General features: G+C 41.0%; 1 protein-coding gene across 1 annotated transcript in view; it reads left to right on the top strand.

The window, feature by feature from the left end:
- CFTR (CF transmembrane conductance regulator) overlaps nt 1–20737 on the top strand; it is a 345866-nt gene that overhangs the window by 210420 nt on the left and 114709 nt on the right. The gene's annotated exons all lie outside the window — the stretch shown is intronic.

Genomic DNA, 20737 nt, shown 5'->3' with positions numbered 1-20737 from the left:
AAAGCAGATTGAAGTTTTTACAAGTTATCAGAAGTCAAGTATAAACCAATAGGTACACAACCTGTAGGTCAGTAAGATATTTCTATGACAAATATATGGGATTCATAAGTGCTAGATCTCAATAGTAAGTCATAGAAGTAATAATATCTATTGAAAGAACAGCATGAGAATATACAACTTCCAAACTTGCGGATGACCTACTGGTAAGTAGTATGGTTATATGAAAGGACTAATAAAAATGAAACCTCATTTTAAAGTATAAATTCCTCCCAAATTGTCAAGGGCCAATCTTGGACCCATAAAAGTGTAAAAGACCTGGAGGAGGAAATCTGGTATCTGAGATGGTCACTCTTGGGCCTTAGTATAGTATGGATAATGAGCATAATATCTTTGAATACTTGGGTCAGAGAAGAGTGTAGTGCTATTATATAGAAAGAATATAGCATTGGGGCAATTTTGCATAACAGGTGTTACATTGGCATGGAGTAGTAGAGTAAGTGTGTTTTCATACTCCAATACTGTAATTATATAAAATTAGTAGTGCTATGTTATGATGCAAAGCAGATATTATATAAGTGAGTAGTACCAGATATTGCATATAAAATTAACAGTGGACTGTATGGAGATAAATGAATATTAATATTGTGGGCAAGAGCTGTGTTTGCCGGTCACACCTGATCCGTCATTGTAAATAACATCATAAAAGCTTATCATCCCACAATATTTTATAAGAGAAAGTTGATATGTGACCTGGTTTTATTAGGTACTAATAGAGGAGGAGCTACATATATACAAAATATGGAGGTAAAAATATCCAAATGTTCTAGTCACAGGTACAATGGGTACAATGGGTAAAAGTGGGATATATAGTAGGCTAACAAGGTTATACAGACATAAAAGCCATAAAAGACATAAAAGCATTATACAACAAGCTAACTTATTTCTCAGTCAGTATTGGTAAATGCAAAAAGTAGTAACAATGGTATGTCCTTCCAGTATGCCCCAGAGAAAGTTATTGCATTTTCATAGTTAAAAGGAGATGACCATTCACATTTATCCGCTTTCTAATGTATGGAGTTAGGGGGAGGTCTAGACTGATATTAACTATGGAGTTAGCTCAGTGCTTTATGAGACATAGCAAACCATATGGATAATGAAATGGAAACCCTCAGTTAGAGCCCCTGTGTATTGCTTCTTATATATGCACACTATACTTAACTAGTATAGCTATCATAGTTAGCATAATAAAACTCTAGATGGTTAGGTTAGAAAAATGATCATTAACAGACAGGGATATGTACTCTGAATCTCTATACCCCACAATCAGTATGGTGTGTGAAACCGAAAAGGTCATTTGTAATGGTCAAGTCTCTGAATCTTGTATGAGCGAGACTGCTATGTAGTTTTATAGGTATCAGCCCACTCCAGACCGCTTGAGCGAGGAATGTTTTGTCTGAATGTCCGCTATATACAATCCAGAGTCTACTTCTACATTAACTTGTCGGGACATGGGGTAAAGGTGGTGGGGAAGAGAGGCCATCATCTCCTTTTGTGATCAGGAAGTCTGGAATCCGGTATGGTCTGCTATCGATGGTATCAAGCTTCTCTGTGTAGGCTCTCCTAGATCCAAGAGCTGAGGCGGCCCTGAGTTGTATTCTTACAAGCAGTGTCCTGTTCTTTGTGAGGCCAATCAGGGATGTTAGAACTTCATCATCGCCAGGGAAGCTGGCTGCATCTCCCCGGGCATGAGCAAAGGACCCTATTGGATTAGATTCAACCGCTGTGAGTTTCAGAGCTTGATGATTGCCTCTGTCAGCTCCATACTTTTTAGCGTTGTAGGCTCCTATGTGTCTCTGTGTCAAAGTCTCCTCGTGGGTCAGACCTTCCTCTCGAGGGGGTGGGGAGAGGTTCTTGTTTTCCGTAGTTGGTAAAGGCTCTTCTGGGAAGGGGTTATCATTACTTCACACCAATTTACAGAGTAGGGTAAGTTTGTTGAATTTATCATGCATTTCGCCTCGAAGTCCAGGTGTAGTGATAGTATGGCTGTATGTAGCTCCTCCATTATAGCTGATTTATATATAAGCAATATTCCTCTTGAATTAGCAACAGATCAAGAGCTGTTATGACCCAGCAGGCGGGGGGGGGGGGGGGGCTGCGGAGAGTGCTGGTGAAGACCTCAGCTTAAAAATCTCTGCGGGCTTAGTCAGGGCCCAGAGGGCGTAAATGAGACAATCTCGGTATAGTCTGATTACTCACATTGTAGAGTAGCCATATCTCGAATAGCGTAAATGGGATGAGATATATCTCCTTGGATTACTAGTAGATTATTAGGGTTGAGCTGGGAGCATAATAAATTGTGACCGATCATTGCCGCTTTCAAGCCACGCCCCTTCTCTTTCTTTTGTGTAGTATAGTGACATATAGAACAGTACCACCCTATGAATAGTAGGTATATACGTTCACAAGGGATAGACCAACTGCGCATGCATGAATCCAAGTACACATTGAATCAGAAGTCAATTGCTGATTCACTGTTTACATATACATCACAGGAAGTTTACTTTCAGCTCATGTGAGTGAACCTTGGCCTACTGAGTGAGCATAACATAGTTTCAGAGAGCTGTGCGGCTACTAAGACTATTGGAGGAGCAGATCACATACGTATAAGGAAAAAATAAAAATAGGTTTCTTTCATAAGGTGGTGAGAGTTCACCAGCCATTACTAATGGTATTCAACTCCTGGCCACTAGGAGGAGGCAAAGATTCACAAAGCCCTAAGATTACTTAATACCTCCCACCTCTCTTGTATTCTATTCTTTTCTTTACCTCCACAGGAGGATTGTAAAGAATCAATGTGCTCCAGATTCTTTGTTGAGAAGGGTCCTCATACCGATTTGAGTCCCATTTTCCCCTCAGGGAGCTGCGACTGAGAGACAGATGAGAGATTGGAGTGTTGGGTAGCAACACAATTACAGCCAGTGAGGAATTAGTTACAAGCCTGCCACATGTGCCACAGGACTGGTTCCTTTGCCTCCTCCTGTTGGGCCATCGATAAAATCCTCACATAGATCCTCTGCTGTGACATACACAACACTGGCATGGGCTCTCAATCAGAAGCAGTCTTTTCTGCAGCCAAGATGCACAGTAGAGTGCATGCACCTGAGATATGTGCAGCCATTTCATGCTCTCAGATAGCCCAAAGGCTATTAGTAGGTACACCAATTTAGAGCTACATCATAACATGGGGGCATACACACATAGCAGAATAATTTCACCTTTATTACTTAGACTTTTCATACTTAGTCTTGTAATTATGGAAACTTTATTATGTGGTAATAGCTGCTATTTACTATTCAATTAATTCACCTGGGAGTTACATCTCAATGCAACCTTATACCCTCTGCTATATACACAGTAAAAGGAATTTAATGGTGAAATCTGATCTCTGGTTAATTTTATAAGCACTAATTGCTACCGCAAGCTCATGATAGCAATAACCAGCCACTTGTAATGGCTGATTAATTTAGTGCCCCATTGTAATATAGCACTTAATGTGCAACTGAAAAACTTTGCAATGCCTTTCATAATTTATTTTGCATGATTTTCTTATAAATTGAATCTTAAAAGTAAAGTTTTCTATTTTCCTCCAAGAGGCTGGAGAGGTTAATATTGTCAGGAGCTTGTTTTTAATCTATCCCTAATTGTCCACAGTAAAGGATTTAAGATAAACAAGATTTATAAGGAGTGTGTATTGAAAATGTATAAATATCAATTTTAAATCCTTTTAAAACAACTATTTTGCAATGTAGTGACTAATTTCTGATAGATAAGTTAAAAATGACTGTCCCTTTAAAGGGACACTAAAGTTAAAATTAAACTTTCATGATACAGATAGAGCAGACAATTTTAAACAACTTTCCAATTAACTTACATTATCTAAATGTGCGCAGTATTTTTATATTCACACTTTCTGAGGCACCTACTCCTACTGAGCATGTGCAAGATTCACAGGATATACGTATATGCATTGTGTGATTGACTGTCACATGATGTATTGGGAGGGACAATAGAACTAACTTTAAAATGTGTCAGAAATAAATCTACTACTTATTTGAAATTCAAACGAAGTGATTTTGCATTGTCTTTGTATTATGCATTTACTGATTATGCTATTCTACTGTGTTTCATGGTCCTTTAACAAATCTAGCAACGGACATGCATAACCCAAACTATCTGTATTGAATCTAGACAATAGGCTATGTGATTGAGGCATGTGACTCTATGGGGCCCATTTATCAAGCTCCGTAGGGAGCTTGTGGGCCCGTGTTTCTGGCGAGTCTTATGGAGCAGAGTCTAAAAACCGCTGCTCCATAACCCTGTCCGTCTGCTCTGATGAGGCGGACAGGAATCGCCGGAAATCAATCCGATCGAGTACAATCGGGTTGATTGACACCTCCCTGCTGGCAGCCGATTGGCCGCGAGTCAGCAGGGGGTGGCGTTGCAGCAGCGCAATGTTAAAGGCGGAGAGCATATTGCACTTTCAGATCAGGTCCGCAAGACCTTTAATAAATAGGCCCCTATGTTTCTTACTGAAATACAAATCTAAAAGGTCTCTTGGTTATTCCCATATGTAAATGATCTAAAATATCATATTTTGGGAATCACAATTTTTTTTTTTTTTTTTTTTTTTTTTTTTTAAATATGTTTTATTGAAAAACTCAAGTTTTGTATACAACATGTAAAATTTTCACAGTTATGTTTTCCAGTCTTTGCCTTTTTCTTTTTTTTTCCCCCTTACCCCTTACCCCCCTCCGACTTCTCAGTGTTGTCCTTGGCAGCTTGTGTCATTGTTGTAGATACTGCTAAGTTTCGCAGTTCCATCATAGAGTCTGAGTCCGTATAGGCCTTATAGCCTGGCAAATATAATCAATAATACTTGGTAAAGATGCTAGCTTGTATTTAAACAAATATAAAGTTTCATATAAAAAGTAAAACAGTGTGTGACCTCTGCGTGGCACCATGAGAAGGAAAAGGGGTCATAGGTTCACCCGTGGAAGGATTTTTACATGCAATTGCTTCTGCACAGTTAGTGGTCCCTTGTTTCCCGGGTCTGTCATTGTGTTTTACGCGTTTTTGTGTCTTATCCCTACTTAGCCAGTGGGGAGATGTGTTATACAAGTAGTCGCGTCTTTTGTCCTGAATTGTGGTGTGTCTGCGTTGACTAATATCAGTGGTCAGTGTTGCGCTGTTCCCATTGTTGCAACATTAGTTCATGTATGTCTGCTGTGCCATGTTGTATGTGGTGGTACCTCTCTAAGTGCAGTAATGTTTTTACTTGGTTTTCCCATTCCTCTATGGATGGTGTCGTCTTTGTTTTCCAATACTTTGGGATGAGCATTTTGGCACTATTCAGCATGATTAGGAGTAAAGCCTTGTTCTGCTTAGTCTCTAACTTAGGTAGTGATAGAAATAGAATCGTCTTTGGACTGTTTTGTAACGGTTTCCCTATTATGTGTGCAATCTGTGTGAAGACACCTACCCAGTACGTGTCGAATTTAGGGCAAGACCACCAGATGTGTGTTGGTGTGCCCTCCTCACCGCAGTCTCTCCAACACCTCCCTGAGGCTGTCTTATATATGCAATGTAACCTACTGGGTGTGAGGTACCATCTTGATATGAATTTATAGCTTGCCTCTTGTACTCGTACAGAAACTGAGGCTTTCTTGGTAATTTGGAACGCAGTGTACCACTCTGTATTCTCTATCTCCATTTGTAATTCTTTTTCCCATGCCTTCACATATGTGGGGAGTGTGTTGGCGTCTTCCAATAGTAATAATTTATATGTCAATGAGATGGCATGAGACATGGGAGTGACTCGGGTGCACAGGGTTTCAAAGACCGTTTTCTGTCTTGTAAATGAGCCCCTGGAATGGTGTGTTGCAAGGAAGTGATTGATCTGTGAGTGTGCTAACCAGTTCAGATGCGCCCCCAATGTTGTCTCTTGAATGTCTGCTAATGGTGCGAGTTTGCCTCCTTCCAAGAGGGAGGAGATCGTCATATCACCAAAGGAGGACCCTGGTTCTATGTCCCTTAGCTTATAGTTCCAAGGTATTTCAGGGTTTTGGTACAATGGGGTTAATGGTGCATGGGTGGAAGAGATAGTTGTGGAGGTACGTTGGAGTTTATCCCAATGTGAGTAAAAGTCTATTAGTAATGGGTATGTGGATGTGGCTTTGGCTCTATGTTTCTCTGGGGCCCACACCTGAAGACCTGCATTTCTTGTGTTAAGGATGTCACAGTCCAGTTGTACCCACTTCTTGTTGGGGTCGTTATGGCACCAGTCTAATAGTCTCTGTAATATGGTGGCTTGTTTGTAGGTGGGAATGTTTGGGACTCCCAGACCTCCTCTGTCTCTTGGGAGGTATAAGGTTCTCTTTGCTATCCTTGGCCTAATGTTTCCCCAGATGTAATGTTCCAGTATGCTTTGTAGTTTATGTAGGTAATTTGTTGGCAGTGGAATTGGGGTAGTCTGGAGTAGATATAATATCCTTGGGACTACGTTCATTTTGACAACGTTAATTCTCCCTACCCATGAAATTGTCTTCTTTTTCCAATTAGAAAGATCTGACACCAGATTGTGTTCTAGTGCCTTGTAGTTAGCTTGAAATAGTACCTGTGGGTCTGGTGATAAGTGTATGCCTAGATATCTCATTGTTGTCTGTTGTGTGCGGAGTGGGCAGTCTTGAAGTATCTCAGATAAAGAGTCGGGATCATATGTAATATTTAATAGTTCAGACTTGGTTGTGTTAAGATGAAAATTTGATACCCGTCCATAGTCACTGAACACCTTCAGGACCCTGGGCATAGAGGTTTCCGTTTCCGTCAATGTGAGCAGGACATCGTCCGCGTAAAGTGCTAGTTTGTGTTCAGTCAAGTTTATGGGGACCCCTGATATCAGCGTGTCCTCTCTTATTCTCTGCGCCAGTGCCTCTATTGTTATGGCGAAGAGAATTGGTGAGAGGGGGCAGCCTTGTCTCGTGCCATTGTGAATGTAGAACCTGTCAGATAGTAGACCGTTTACTTTGACACGCGCTGTTGGGCATTCATATAGTGTGAAGATTTGGGAGATAGTGGAGTTGCTAAATTTCATTTTATGTAGGACCGCTTTTAGAAAAAGCCAATGTACCCTGTCAAAGGCTTTCTCTGCGTCTGTCGACACAAAGATTGACGGGATTTTGTGTAGCTGGACATAGTTCATTAATTGCAGTGCCTTTAAGGTGTTGTCCCTCGCCTCCCTCCCAGGGACAAAACCCACTTGGTCCGGATTAATCAATGTGGGCAGATATTTATTAATTCTATTGGCCAGAATCTTAGCAAAAATTTTGATATCACAGTTTAGGAGAGAAATGGGGCGGAAATTTTCTGGTTTATTTGGGTTTTTGCCTGGTTTAGGTAAGACTGTGATGTAAGCCTCTAACATGTTGTCTGGAAAAACCCCCTCCTCTAGTAATGAGTTAAATAGGGATATTAGTGGCGGTATAAGATGGTGTATGAAGGTTTTATAGTATTTAATACCCAGGCCATCCGGTCCTGGGCTCTTGCCGTTTGGCATGGACTTAATGGCGGCTGCAATTTCATCTTTTGTAATTGGTACATCTAAAGCCCCGGCGCTTTCTGTGTCAAGAGTGGGTAGTGTCACCCCTTCCAGATAGTTGTCTATCTCTCGTAGGTCACAGTCGTTGTGTATATTGTACAGTTTTTCGTAGTACTGCCTGAATGTCTCTGCTATTTGTATGCTGTCCCTGTGCATGTTTCCCATTGTGTCCGCTAATTCGTGTACATGGGTTGTTAGTTGCTGGCGTTTTAATGCCTTGGCAAGCGAGGACCCTGATTTGTTATTTACGTCGAAGTATTTTTGTTGTAGTATCACGGCTTTGTGCTGGTATTCCTTGATGTAATGGTTGTTAAGCTCATGCCTAGCTTTGGTTAAATTTTTTAGATAGATTGTGGAGGTCGGGTGTTGTTTATGTTGTGTCTCCCAGTATCTTATTTGAGAAAGGGTAGAGTTTATGAACTGTCTGTCATTTTTTATTTTTCTCGCTTTGTGTTTGATGAATTCCCCCCTGATTACACATTTGTGCGCTTCCCATGTTGTTGCCATTGATGTGTCTGTGGGTGTGTTTTCCCTGAAGAAATGTCCCAGTGTTTCGTCAACGTCCGTCTGGATTAATGGGTTAGCTAGCGCAGTTTCGTCAAGTCTCCACATAAAGGGGTGTGGTGGTATGCTTGACCATTTGATCACGCATTTTACTGGCGCGTGGTCAGACCATGTTATTGGTAAAATTTCAGCTTTGTCCACCATAGTCAATCCGATCTGGTCTGTCACTATGTAGTCAATTCTAGTGTAAGTGTGGTGTGGGTGTGAGTAGAATGTGAAGTCTGAGGTGTCTGGGTGCTTTGTTCTCCAGATGTCATGTGTCTTTAGCATTTGCAGTTGGGAGTTAATGGATTTTATGACTTTCATCGGTGTGCTCGTCCTCCCTGTCGATGTGTCTCGTGAGGGGTCTAGTGGCAGGTTAAAGTCGCCCGCGATAAACAATACCCCTTTCATATGTTCCAGTAGTAACTGTGTGACCTGTCTGAAAACTAGGTGCTGTCCCTGATTGGGTAGGTAGATATTAACCAGCGTAACATATGTGTTGAAGAGGAGCCCTGTCACTATCAGATATGTTCCTTTGGTATCTTTGATGACATGTTTCGGTTGAAAGAGTACTGTATTTTTGAGGAATATACCTACTCCTCCTTTCTTATTTGGCCCCGAGGCCAGGAAAAAGGTCTTATATTGGTTGTTCATGTACTTGGGTTCCCTCCCTTTTTTAAAATGCGTCTCTTGTATGAAGAGTATGTCCCCTTTGGTTTTGTGCAGTTGGTGGAACGCTATTGACCTTTTTTCAGGGCTGTTAAGACCCTTGGCGTTTATAGATACTAGTGTGAGGGGTTGCCCCTGTGGGTTTCTCTGGTCTGTCATGCTATTCTTTCCGCCTATCTGATGTGTGTGGGTCAATACTACGTGGGAGCTTTCGTCTGTGTATGTGGGGTGTATAGTACCTTTTTGTAATGTGTACCTGTGGTCGGGTCCAAGTCTGGTATTTAGATGCGTCTACTTCGTGGAAATGAGAGTTCGGTGGTTCGTGTAAGCAGAGTTGATGTGTCTGTGTGGGTAAGATGCGGTGAAAGGGAGCTCAGATGGTGCCACAGGTGAACCTAAAATAAATTGGTATGAGGTTAACTTGTACTGCAACAATGAATTAACAACAGGGCAACAGTATTAATCAACAAACAGTAATAACAAGCTGAAATGAAATGAAATAACAAGATAGGGCTATATCCCTACCCCTAAGCCCGATAGAGCAAACATTAATATAGAATATACGACCTTTAGCCATTTTTGACCATTATGAGTCCTCTCATGTCGGCGCGTGCCCTCTATCTGATTGCTTGCAGGAGTCCATTAAATGTGGGCACGCGTTCGGCACGTTAGATCTTTTTTCAGTTTCTGTCCTTGACTTTCTCTCTGACGGTGATAAGGATCTGATGCGTGTTCTTGGAGTTGTCACATTTTCTTCATCTGTATGCTCTGGGTGTGGGATGTTAATCCGTAAGGATTCGCAGAAGTGTGGCAGGTCTTCTCTGGTTTTATACACCGCAGTGGTGCCGTCTCTTGTAGCGATGATGCTGACTGGGAATCCCCACCTATAGGGTATCCTCTGTGATCTTAGAGCAATGGTAATATAGCTGAGATCTCTTCTTTTTTGCAGAGTTGTTGGGCTCAGATCAGCAAAAATCTGTATGCGGATGCCTGCATGTGTAAAGTCCTGTTTTTGTCTGGCAAATCTGAGGATGTCTTCTTTGTCTTTAAAATGCAGGAGTTTGAGAATGACATCCCTAGGAGGTGCTTTAGGTGGGGGTTTGGCTCTTAGGGCTCGATGAGCTCTTTCTATTGGGACCTCAGGTGCGCCGTTATCCCCCTTAAGGGTCCGGAAAAGATCCTGTAGGCAGCCTTCCAGGGCCGCTGGTTGTATAGTTTCAGGGATGCCCCGTATCCGGAGATTGTTCCTCCTACCTCTGTTATCTAGGTCCTCAACTTTCTCCCAGAGTTGGTGTATGGTCTCCTCTTGTTCATATGCCAGACGTGAGATGTGTTCAATATCATTATGTGTTGTATTGTGGCTTTCTTCTAAATTTGTTACTCTTTGGGTCACTCTTGTCAGGTCACGTTTCAGTTCAGTATACCAGGTTTTAACTTCTGACATGATCTCTTTTACATCATCTTTAGTGCACAGGGGTTTTAAATCTTCTTTTGTGAGACCAGGAGAGTGTGCTGGAAGTGATGGCATTGTTTGCATGTCCTCTGCTAGTACAGGAGCTTTTGGGTTAGATGTAGCCATGGGAATCTGCGGTTCTAAGGGTTTTAAATATTGCTGCAGCATTTTTGTATTTGTAACACTGTCAGATTTGCCTTGTTTGCGTGCTGGCATATTTTTTATATACAATGCAGTGGAGTAGGGAGCAGGCCTTGGTAGTTATATGTCAGTCTCAGCTTTTGTGTCCCCAGCGAGGGTATGTCTGGTTTAGAGATGTATGACCGTAATAATAAAGTCACCAAGTTATCGTGGAGCACTTTCTTTGTGTTTCCTTGGGTATTCTCCCCTCTGGATTAGGGTGCACTGTATCTCCGGTGTTAGCTATGTATTTACTATTGTGCAAGTAGTAGTGGTTTTGGTCTTGTGAGTTCTGTGCACCTGTGTGAAAAATATCCCTCTTGACAGAGTTTAGGATCTGTGGTAGCAGCTGTAGTTTTATGCAGTCTCTTGCAGTGATTAGTGCTAAGGTACAGCTTATTTTCGTATAGCTTATAATGTCTCTGTGATATGCTTAGGCCTCTTTTTCATTTACTGTCAATATGCAGCACTCCTAGTTCTGCTCTTCCCCCTTTTATACTGCTGCTGTGTTTATTATCTGTTTATCTGTTTTGAGTTGTTTTACCAGCTGTCTGGCCTTTGATGCGTTTATGTCGGGGACCCTTTGGCTAGTGATGTGGCGCTGTACTATTGCATTAATTTCACCGCGTAGTGGTGCGCGGTGTTTTTTGCACCCCCAGGAACCTTTGACTTACTTGCCGCTTTAGTGTCGGCTCTCTGTCGTGTCCGGTCGGCTAGAACGTGTCTATTGCTGTGTTTGAGGCTTTATGTTTTGCCCGGACTGTGAGGTGGTAGTTCCTGGTCTCTTACGATCACTCCGCCTGTGGCCTAAGTACGGGGAGTCGGCCCGCCGGCTTCCCGTGGCGTTTTTCAAAGTCAGCTGTTCCCTTCTGCGGTTTGATCGATCCCCTTGTTTCTGCTGTGGTTGAGGGTTCTCTGTATGATAAGAAAAGGTCTTTGGCTAATTTTATATACCGGGCTTAGGTGGTATGGGCCTGGGAGCTATCCTCTCACACAGCCATTTTCCAGCATGGCTAAGCTCCGCCCCCGGGAATCACAATTTTTTTAGTACCACCTCAGTCATTTCAGCAGCAAATGCTTTCTCACCTTTGCATTTTCTAAATTAAAGGGGTCATATTCTGTAATATAAAGGACTGAAGGGCTAATAGTTACACGTGCAGATCTTCATGTTGTGTTTTTAAGGGTGTTTTTATTTTGGAAAACTTTAATCTGGCATGGGAGGAAATCTGGCATTAAAATTACATTTTTTAAAAGACTTTTTCATTATCAAATATAACATTTTGCCAATCTACATTTTAGATGCACTGAACTATTTAATTACCTAATTTAACGCATGTTTTCTTTTGCTTGTTTTTTTTTTGCTTTTAAAGGGACACTGAACCCAATTTTTTTCTTTCATGATTCAGATAGAGCATGACATTTTAAGCAATGTTCTATTTTACTCCTATTATCAATTTTTCTTTGTTCTCTTGCTATCTTTATTTTAAAAGCAGGATAGTAAATCTTAGCAGCCAGCCCATTTTAGTTTCAGCACCATGGATAGTGCTTGCTTATTGGAGGCTTACATTAACCCACCAATAAGCAAGCATAACCCAGGTTCTCAACCAAAAAAGGTCCAGCTAATATGCATCACATTCTGGCTTTTTAAATAAAGATAGCAAGAGAACGAAGAAAAAATGATAATAGGAGTAAATTAGAAAGTTGCTTACAAATGCATGGTCTATCTGAATCATGAAAGAAAATATTTGGGTTTAGTGTCCCTTTAATGTTTTAAAATGTTGCAACTTAGGCAGAAGACAAAGTATCTCTATTAATATATTAAGGGTTATTCAGGGCTACAAATTAGCTAAAATAACAATAGTGAGTTATTGTGTAATCTTTATAATAATAATACAGTGCAAGCCATCATGTGTTTACTCATGACAGATTAGTGTGCAGTTCCTCAATCAAAATATAGCATGGGTAGGCGTCTAATGACAGCACAAGCATATAGTTATTATTGTTCATAACAATGAGTATAGTGAACGACAGATGATATGATCAAGTGTAATTTGTATTGTGATGCATTGTTTTTATACCAATGGATGAATTGTCAAGGGATTTTTAGGTTGAGAAGTGGTGGGACATGATACCGAAATGTTGTATTCATGATTCAAATAGAACATACAAGTTTAAACAACTATCCAATTTACTTCTATTATCTTTAGTTCTCTAGGTATACTTTATTGAAAAGCCTACCTAACGGCTAGATTTAGAGTTTTGTCGGTAACGACCCGCGTATCTAACGCTGGCTTTTTTCTGGCCGCACCTTTAAAATAACTCTGGTATTGAGAGTCCACAGAATGGCTGCGTTAGGCTCCAAAAAAGGAGCGTAGAGCATATTTAACGCAACTTCAACTCTCGATACCAGAGTTGCTTACGGACGCGGCCAGCCTCAAAAAATGTGCTCGTGCACGATTCCCCCATAGGAAACAATGGCGCTGTTTGAGCTGAAAAAAAAACCTAACACCTGCAAAAAAGCCGCGTTCAGCTCCTAACGCAGCCCCATTGTTGTCTATGGGGAAACACTTCCTACGTCTGCACCTAACACCCTAACATGTACCCCGAGTCTAAACACCCCTAACCTTACACTTATTAACCCCTATTCTGCCGCCCCCGCTATCGCTGACCCCTGCATATTATTTTTAACCCCTAATCTGCTGCTCCGTAAACCGCCGCTACTTACATTATCCCTATGTACCCCTAATCTGCTGCCCCTAACACCGCCGACCCCTATATTATATTTATTAACCCCTAATCTGCCCCCCACAACGTCGCCTCCACCTGCCTACACTTATTAACCCCTAATCTGCCGACCGGACCGCACCGCTATTATAATAAAGTTATTAACTCCTAATCCGCCTCACTAACCCTATAATAAATAGTATTAACCCCTAATCTGCCCTCCCTAACATCGCCGACACCTAACTTCAAACATTAACCCCTAATCTGCCGACTGGAGCTCACCGCTATTCTAATAAATGTATTAACCCCTAAAGCTAAGTCTAACCCTAACACTAACACCCCCCTAAATTAAATATAATTTTAATCTAACGAAATTAATTAACTCTTCTTAAATAAATTATTCCTATTTAAAGCTAAATACTTACCTGTAAAATAAATCCTAATATAGCTACAATATAAATTATATTTATATTATAGCTATTTTAGGATTAATATTAATTTTACAGGTAACTTTGTATTTATTTTAACCAGGTACAATAACTATTAAATAGTTAAGAACTATTTAATAGCTAAAATAGTTAAAATAATTACAAATTTACCTGTAAAATAAATCCTAACCTAAGTTACAATTAAACCTAACACTACACTATCAATAAATAAATAAAATGCAATTCCTACAAATAAATACAATGAAATAAACTAACTAAAGTACAAAAAATAAAAAAGAACTAAGTTACAAAAAATAAAAAAATATTTACAAACATTAGAAAAATATTACAACAATTTTAAACTAATTACACCTACTCTAAGCCCCCTAATAAAATAACAAAGACCCCCAAAATAAAAAAATGCCCTATTCTAAATTACTAAAGTTCAAAGCTCTTTTACCTTACCAGCCCTGAACAGGGCCCTTTGCGGGGCATGCCCCAAGAAATTCAGCTCTTTTGCCTGTAAAAAAAAAAGCATACAATACCCCCCCCAACATTACAAACCACCACCCACATACCCCTAATCTAACCCAAACCCCCCTTAAATAAACCTAACACTAAGCCCCTGAAGATCTCCCTACCTTGAGTCGTCTTCACCCAGCCGAGCCAAATTCTTCATCCAAGCGGAGCAAGAAGAGGTCCTCCATCCGGTAGAAGTCTTCATCCAAGCGGGGCAAGAAGAGGTCCTCCATCCGGTAGAAGTCTTCATCCAAGCGGGGCAGAAGGGGTCTTCCATCCGATTGAAGTCAGCCAATAAAATGCGAGCTCAATCTGATTGGCTGATTGGATCAGCCAATCGGATTGAACTTGATTCTGATTGGCTGATTCCATCAGCCAATTAGAATATTCCTACCTTAATTCCGATTGGCTGATAGAATCCTATCAGCCAATCGGAATTCGAGGGACGCCATCTTGGATGACGTCATTTAAAGGAACCGTCATTCGTTGTTCAGTCGTCGGCCAGGATGGATGTTCCGCGTCGGAGGTCTTCAGGATGCTGCCGCTCCGCTCCGGATGGATGACGATAGAAGATGCCGCTTGGATGAAGACTTCAATCGGATGGAAGACCTCTTCTGCCCCGCTTGGATGAAGACTTCTACCGGATGGAGGACCTCTTCTTGCCCCGCTTGGATGAAGACTTCTACTGGATGGAGGACCTCTTCTTGCTCCGCTTGGATGAAGAATTTGGCTCGGCTGGGTGAAGACGACTCAAGGTAGGGAGATCTTCAGGGGCTTAGTGTTAGGTTTATTTAAGGGGGGTTTGGGTTAGATTAGGGGTATGTGGGTGGTGGGTTGTAATGTTGGGGGGGGGGTATTGTATGTTTTTTTTTACAGGCAAAAGAGCTGAATTTCTTGGGGCATGCCCCGCAAAGGGCCCTGTTCAGGGCTGGTAAGGTAAAAGAGCTTTGAACTTTAGTAATTTAGAATAGGGTAGGGCATTTTTTTATTTTGGGGGTCTTTGTTATTTTATTAGGGGGCTTAGAGTAGGTGTAATTAGTTTAAAATTGTTGTAATATTTTTCTAATGTTTGTAAATATTTTTTTATTTTTTGTAACTTAGTTCTTTTTTATTTTTTGTACTTTAGTTAGTTTATTTCATTGTATTTATTTGTAGGAATTGTATTAATTTATTTATTGATAGTGTAGTGTTAGGTTTAATTGTAACTTAGGTTAGGATTTATTTTACAGGTAAATTTGTAATTATTTTAACTATTTTAGCTATTAAATAGTTCTTAACTATTTAATAGCTATTGTACCTGGTTAAAATAAATACAAAGTTACCTGTAAAATAAATATTAATCCTAAAATAGCTATAATATAAATATAATTTATATTGTAGCTATATTAGGATTTATTTTACAGGTAAGTATTTAGCTTTAAATAGGAATAATTTATTTAAGAAGAGTTAATTAATTTCGTTAGATTAAAATTATTTTTAATTTAGGGGGGTGTTAGTGTTAGGGTTAGACTTAGCTTTAGGGGTTAATACATTTATTAGAATAGCGGTGAGCTCCAGTCGGCAGATTAGGGGTTAATGTTTGAAGTTAGGTGTCGGCGATGTTAGGGAGGGCAGATTAGGAGTTAATACTATTTATTATAGGGTTAGTGAGGCGGATTAGGGGTTAATAACTTTATTATAGTAGCGGTGCGGTCCGCTCGGCAGATTAGGGGTTAATAAGTGTAGGCAGGTGGAGGCGACGTTGAGGGGGCAGATTAGGGGTTAATAAATATAATATAGGGGTCGGCGGTGTTAGGGGCAGCAGATTAGGGGTACATAAGTATAACGTAGGTGGCGGTTGGCAGATTAGGGGTTAATTATTGTAGGTAGCTGGCGGCGACGTTGTGGGGGGCAGGTTAGGGGTTAATAAATATAATATAGGGGTCGGCGGTGTTAGGGGCAGCAGATTAGGGGTACATAAGTATAACGTAGGTGGCGGTCGGCAGATTAGGGGTTAAAAAAATGTAATCGAGTGGCGGCGATGTGGGGGGACCTCAGTTTAGGGGTACATAGGTAGTTTATGGGTGTTAGTGTACTTTAGAGCACAGTAGTTAAGAGCTTTATAAACCGGCGTTAGCCCAGAAAGCTCTTAACTACTGACTTTTTTCTGCGGCTGGAGTTTTGTCGTTAGAATTCTAACGCTCACTTCAGACACGACTCTAAATACCGGAGTTAGAAAGATCCCATTGAAAAGATAGGATACGCAATTGACGTAAGGGGATCTGTGGTATGGAAAAGTCGCGGCTGAAAAGTAAGCGTTAGACCCTTTTTTGACTGACTCCAAATACCGGCGGTAGCCTAAAACCAGCGTTAGGAGCCTCTAACGCTGGTTTTCACGGCTACCGCCAAACTCTAAATCTAGGCCTAAGTATGCTCAGGAGCAGGGAGCTAGCTGATAATTGGTAGCTGCACATATATGCCTCTTGTCATTGGCTTACTGAAATGTTCAGCTAGCTCCCAGTAGTGCATTGCTCCTTCTTCTACAAATGATGCCAAGAGAATGAAGTAAATTTGATCATTGAAGTAGATTGGAAAGAAAAAAGAACAACAATGATGTGTGTTAATATAATTAATTGTGCACAGATATGATGCAGTACACATAAAGGAGTTTCATGGTGTGGGAATATATGGCCGGTGAAGAAGGACTAGGACTAGTCTGAGACATGTATGGCTTCCTCTTGTACACCATGCACACTGGAACTATGCACTTGTTTAGTTTGGAAATCTCTGATGATCCTTTTGCTTTTAAATAAATCTTTTGATAAAGATGTTGTTTTACTCATTTGGTACTTGTAGCTTCTCAGTTGTGTGGCAGTTTACAAACAATATTACATTTATTACCGCAGAGGCACCTGAGCCGCATCATAGCGCTCGTGCTGCAGAGCACATTGGGAGTAAAGATCAGCGAGCCTGAGCACTGCCAATGGTTGTCCATGATTACCTAATAATCGCCTAGATTTAGAGTTTTGTCTGTAAAGACCCGCGTAGCTAACGCTGCTTTTTTTCCAGCGCACCCTTAAAACAACGCTGGTATTTAGAGTTGTCTGAAGGGCTGCGTTAGGCTCCAAAAAGGGAGCGTACAGGCATATTTACCGCCACTTCAACCCTCAATACCAGCGTTGCTTACGGTAGCGGATAGCTGGAAAAATGTGCTCGTGCATGATTCCCCCATAGGAAACAATGGGGCAGTTTGGGCAGAAAAAAAACCTAACACCTGCAAAAAAGCAGCGTTAAGCTCCTAACACAGCCCCATTGTTTCCTATGGGGAACAGTTTCTAAGTCTGCACCTAACACCCTAACATGTACCCCGAGTCTAAACACCCCTAACCTTACACTTATTAACCCCTAATCTGCCGCCCCTAACATCGTCGACACCTGCATTATATTATTAACCCTTAATCTGCCCCCCCAACGTCGCCGCTACCTTCCTACACTTATTAACCCCTAATCTGCTGAACGGACCTCGCCGCCACTATAATAAATGTATTAACCCCTAAACCGCCGCACTCCCGCCTCACAAACCCTATAATAAACAGTATTAACCCCTAATCTGCCCTCCCTAACATCGCCGCCACCTAACTTCAAGTATTAACCCCTAATCTGCCGACCGGAGCTTGCTGCTACTCTAATAAATGTATTAACCCCTAAAGCTAAGTCTAACCCTAACACCCCCCTAAGTTAAATATAATTTTTTTTTTTTTTTTTTTTTTTTATTGAAGTCAACAACCAATACAGAGTATACAGAGTATAGAGTATGTCTCAGAACATTCACGAAACAATGGGTACAGAGCATAATTAGGAGACAATGTATTCTAGTATCTCAAAAATTTCCATACAATGTGGGCTATCACATACAGAGACTTCAGTTTTGTTTTAGAGTATAACAAATGTAATATAAGCAACAATGGTCCTCTCCTAGCTATATACAAAGAGAAGCAAGGTGGCTATTCAGATAAGTAAAAGACTAGGGAGGAGGTGACTCTATAGTTATATGGGGAAGAGGGACGCAGCGGGCAAGAGCCGCTCAGATATAATAGGGGAGGGGTGGGGGGGGGGGGCGGGGGGGCGGAGTCAATAGGTACGTCCTCATCAGGAACAAATTAGGTGGGACTAGAGTATTATTACTTGAAATAAACCAAATCACTCTGATCTAAGCCTTTGTAATACTTTGTATGTAGATCAACTATTTTAAAACATTGCACAACATTGTGTCCAACCAAAGATCTGGGGACTAGGGCCACACCAGGATGTACAGGTCATTATCTCATGCCACGTCTATACGGTACCATCTCGGCCGCCAATAGCACCGCACAGACATGGAACATTTAGAATCACTCATATTGTGGTTAAATAAATATGAAATGTAATAGAAAAAACCGACAACAATATAATATAAGGGACTCCTGGGTGAGCTCCTCTCCTGGGGCGATGTCAACTATAGACGATGTGGGAAAAAGGGAGTGGGGTATGACCCGCAGGCAACCAGTACCAGCGGGAAAGGGAGGAGAGGGGCTCAGTAGTAACCATAAGTGTGTAGCATAGGTAATGCCCATAAGAAACACATTTTCTAACAAGCAAGTCATACTATAACATATTCATGACAACAGTATCACCACTCATAATCTAACAACCAGAGGCTCCGAGAAAAGGTATTTCTCAGGTAATTAAAAATAAATCTTGCATAAACGTTGATACAGGTGTGTACGTAAAATAACCCAGACATATAAAGGCCACCTCAGATCAGCAAATACCTCAGCAGCACAGCATAAATACTAACTAGTGTTGAACAATGAACATATAGTATACCTAAAGTATATACAGTGGTGTGGGCCCCGAAATCAATCTTTACAGACCGCATTAGGGTTGTCATGAAAATACTATATGCACTATAAGGCGTTCATTTATAATAAACCTTATGAAACAACTTCTAGTGTATTGATAATGTTATTAGATTAGGTGAGGTTAGTAGGTAGACCATGTGATAACTAGGGCAATATGCTGTTAGTAGATATTGTAAAAATAAGGCTGTTTGGAGCCTTAACTGTTAGGGAGACAAATTGCGATCAGATATTTGGTAAAGAATAATAATATCTGCATCTAACCAGATAGAACATACCAGGGCGAAAATCAGTAACGTTCATTGCTCAACATATGTAGCTGCTTGAGTAAAATTTATAGGATGACAGTAACTTGTTAAGAATATGATTATTGCAAACACTTCAAGTAAGGGTTAACCTGAGGGCAGAGTGGAAGTAAAACCATAAGCGGATAATAGATCACAGCATCAGACATGGTAAGCATATCGTCATTAGTGTTACTTAGTGGGGCAGAGGGATAGCCTGAGAAACCTTTTAATGTATATGTATGACTACCCTAACAAACATAGATCTGCAATACTAAGGAGGAAAGGGGAACAATCAGAATGAGCTTTTATATATGCATCCCATCTATTATATTGAAGTAGTTACTGGGACTGAGAAAGGCGACCCTCCTTATACCTGTATTGTACATTATGACGTATCAAATGACTAAATAGAATATGTTGCAATGTATAATAGAGAGTTTATAAAAATTATAAGGTCCTGTAGTGCTGCAGTAGAAGCCTAACTGATTTTATGTGAAGGGCAAAATACAAACTAACTACGGTAGTGCCGGGTAGAATGCAGTAAGATAAACTAAGGACTAAGAGCATTAATGTCAAATTTTGTCAGGCAATAGATAGGTAATTAAAATTAAACAAGGGTAGCTTGGTAATAATTAAATGTGAGAGGGCTGTCTATTTCAACCCACCAACAGAGGGATTAACGAGAAATATTCCTCACCAGCGTTTAAGACCTAAGTAAAACATTTAGTGTGGGTATACATAGTGTTCCAGTTGTGTGGTGTCATAGCATAGATTGTACATATATGTATAGGGGACTCAGCACATAAACTCTCAGATTCAGTTTGTGCCGTTGTCAGTATAGTTATTCTTTAACCGATGCCCATAGGAAGTGTACCTCCCGCTCCTGACAGCGGCACTGAAATGAGCAACACATATAGCCAGCTACTTAGGTCCCGCACTTCACTTCTATGGCACAGGCTTGAAGAGTTGTGGGAGTCGATCCAACCATGAAGTGAAAAGCTTAGATCGGCTATGTGGATCGACTGGTGTGGCGCCGCTCTCTTAGGACCATCGGTATATGCGCTCAACTCTGCTTCTGTGAACATTTCCGGAATGGTGTATTCATGAATCGGCATTCTCATGCTGGTCTGTGACCTCCTCAGACCCTGCCGCTGTGTGGAGGCTATCGGCCAAAATAGGTGAGAGGTATCCTGCAGACTGGCTTCCCTGTCATAATCCAGGAAACAGGGTACAAAGTCCACAGTAAGGCTGGAAGCCGGTAGTGAGGCCGAAGGTCTCTGTATTGCGGGTACTAGAGTAATCTTCTCCTTACGCCATTCTCGTGTTCCCAAGATATGAGCCTCAATCACCTGGTCATCTCCGTTAGGCAGGTCTAGGATGAGAGGTATCGTGGGAGAAGC

The sequence above is a fragment of the Bombina bombina genome, chromosome 6, assembly GCF_027579735.1.
Source record: "Bombina bombina isolate aBomBom1 chromosome 6, aBomBom1.pri, whole genome shotgun sequence".
NCBI lineage: Eukaryota > Metazoa > Chordata > Amphibia > Anura > Bombinatoridae > Bombina > Bombina bombina.
The sequence above is the reverse complement of the archived record's forward strand: the minus strand, read 5'-3'. Positions and strand labels throughout refer to the sequence as shown.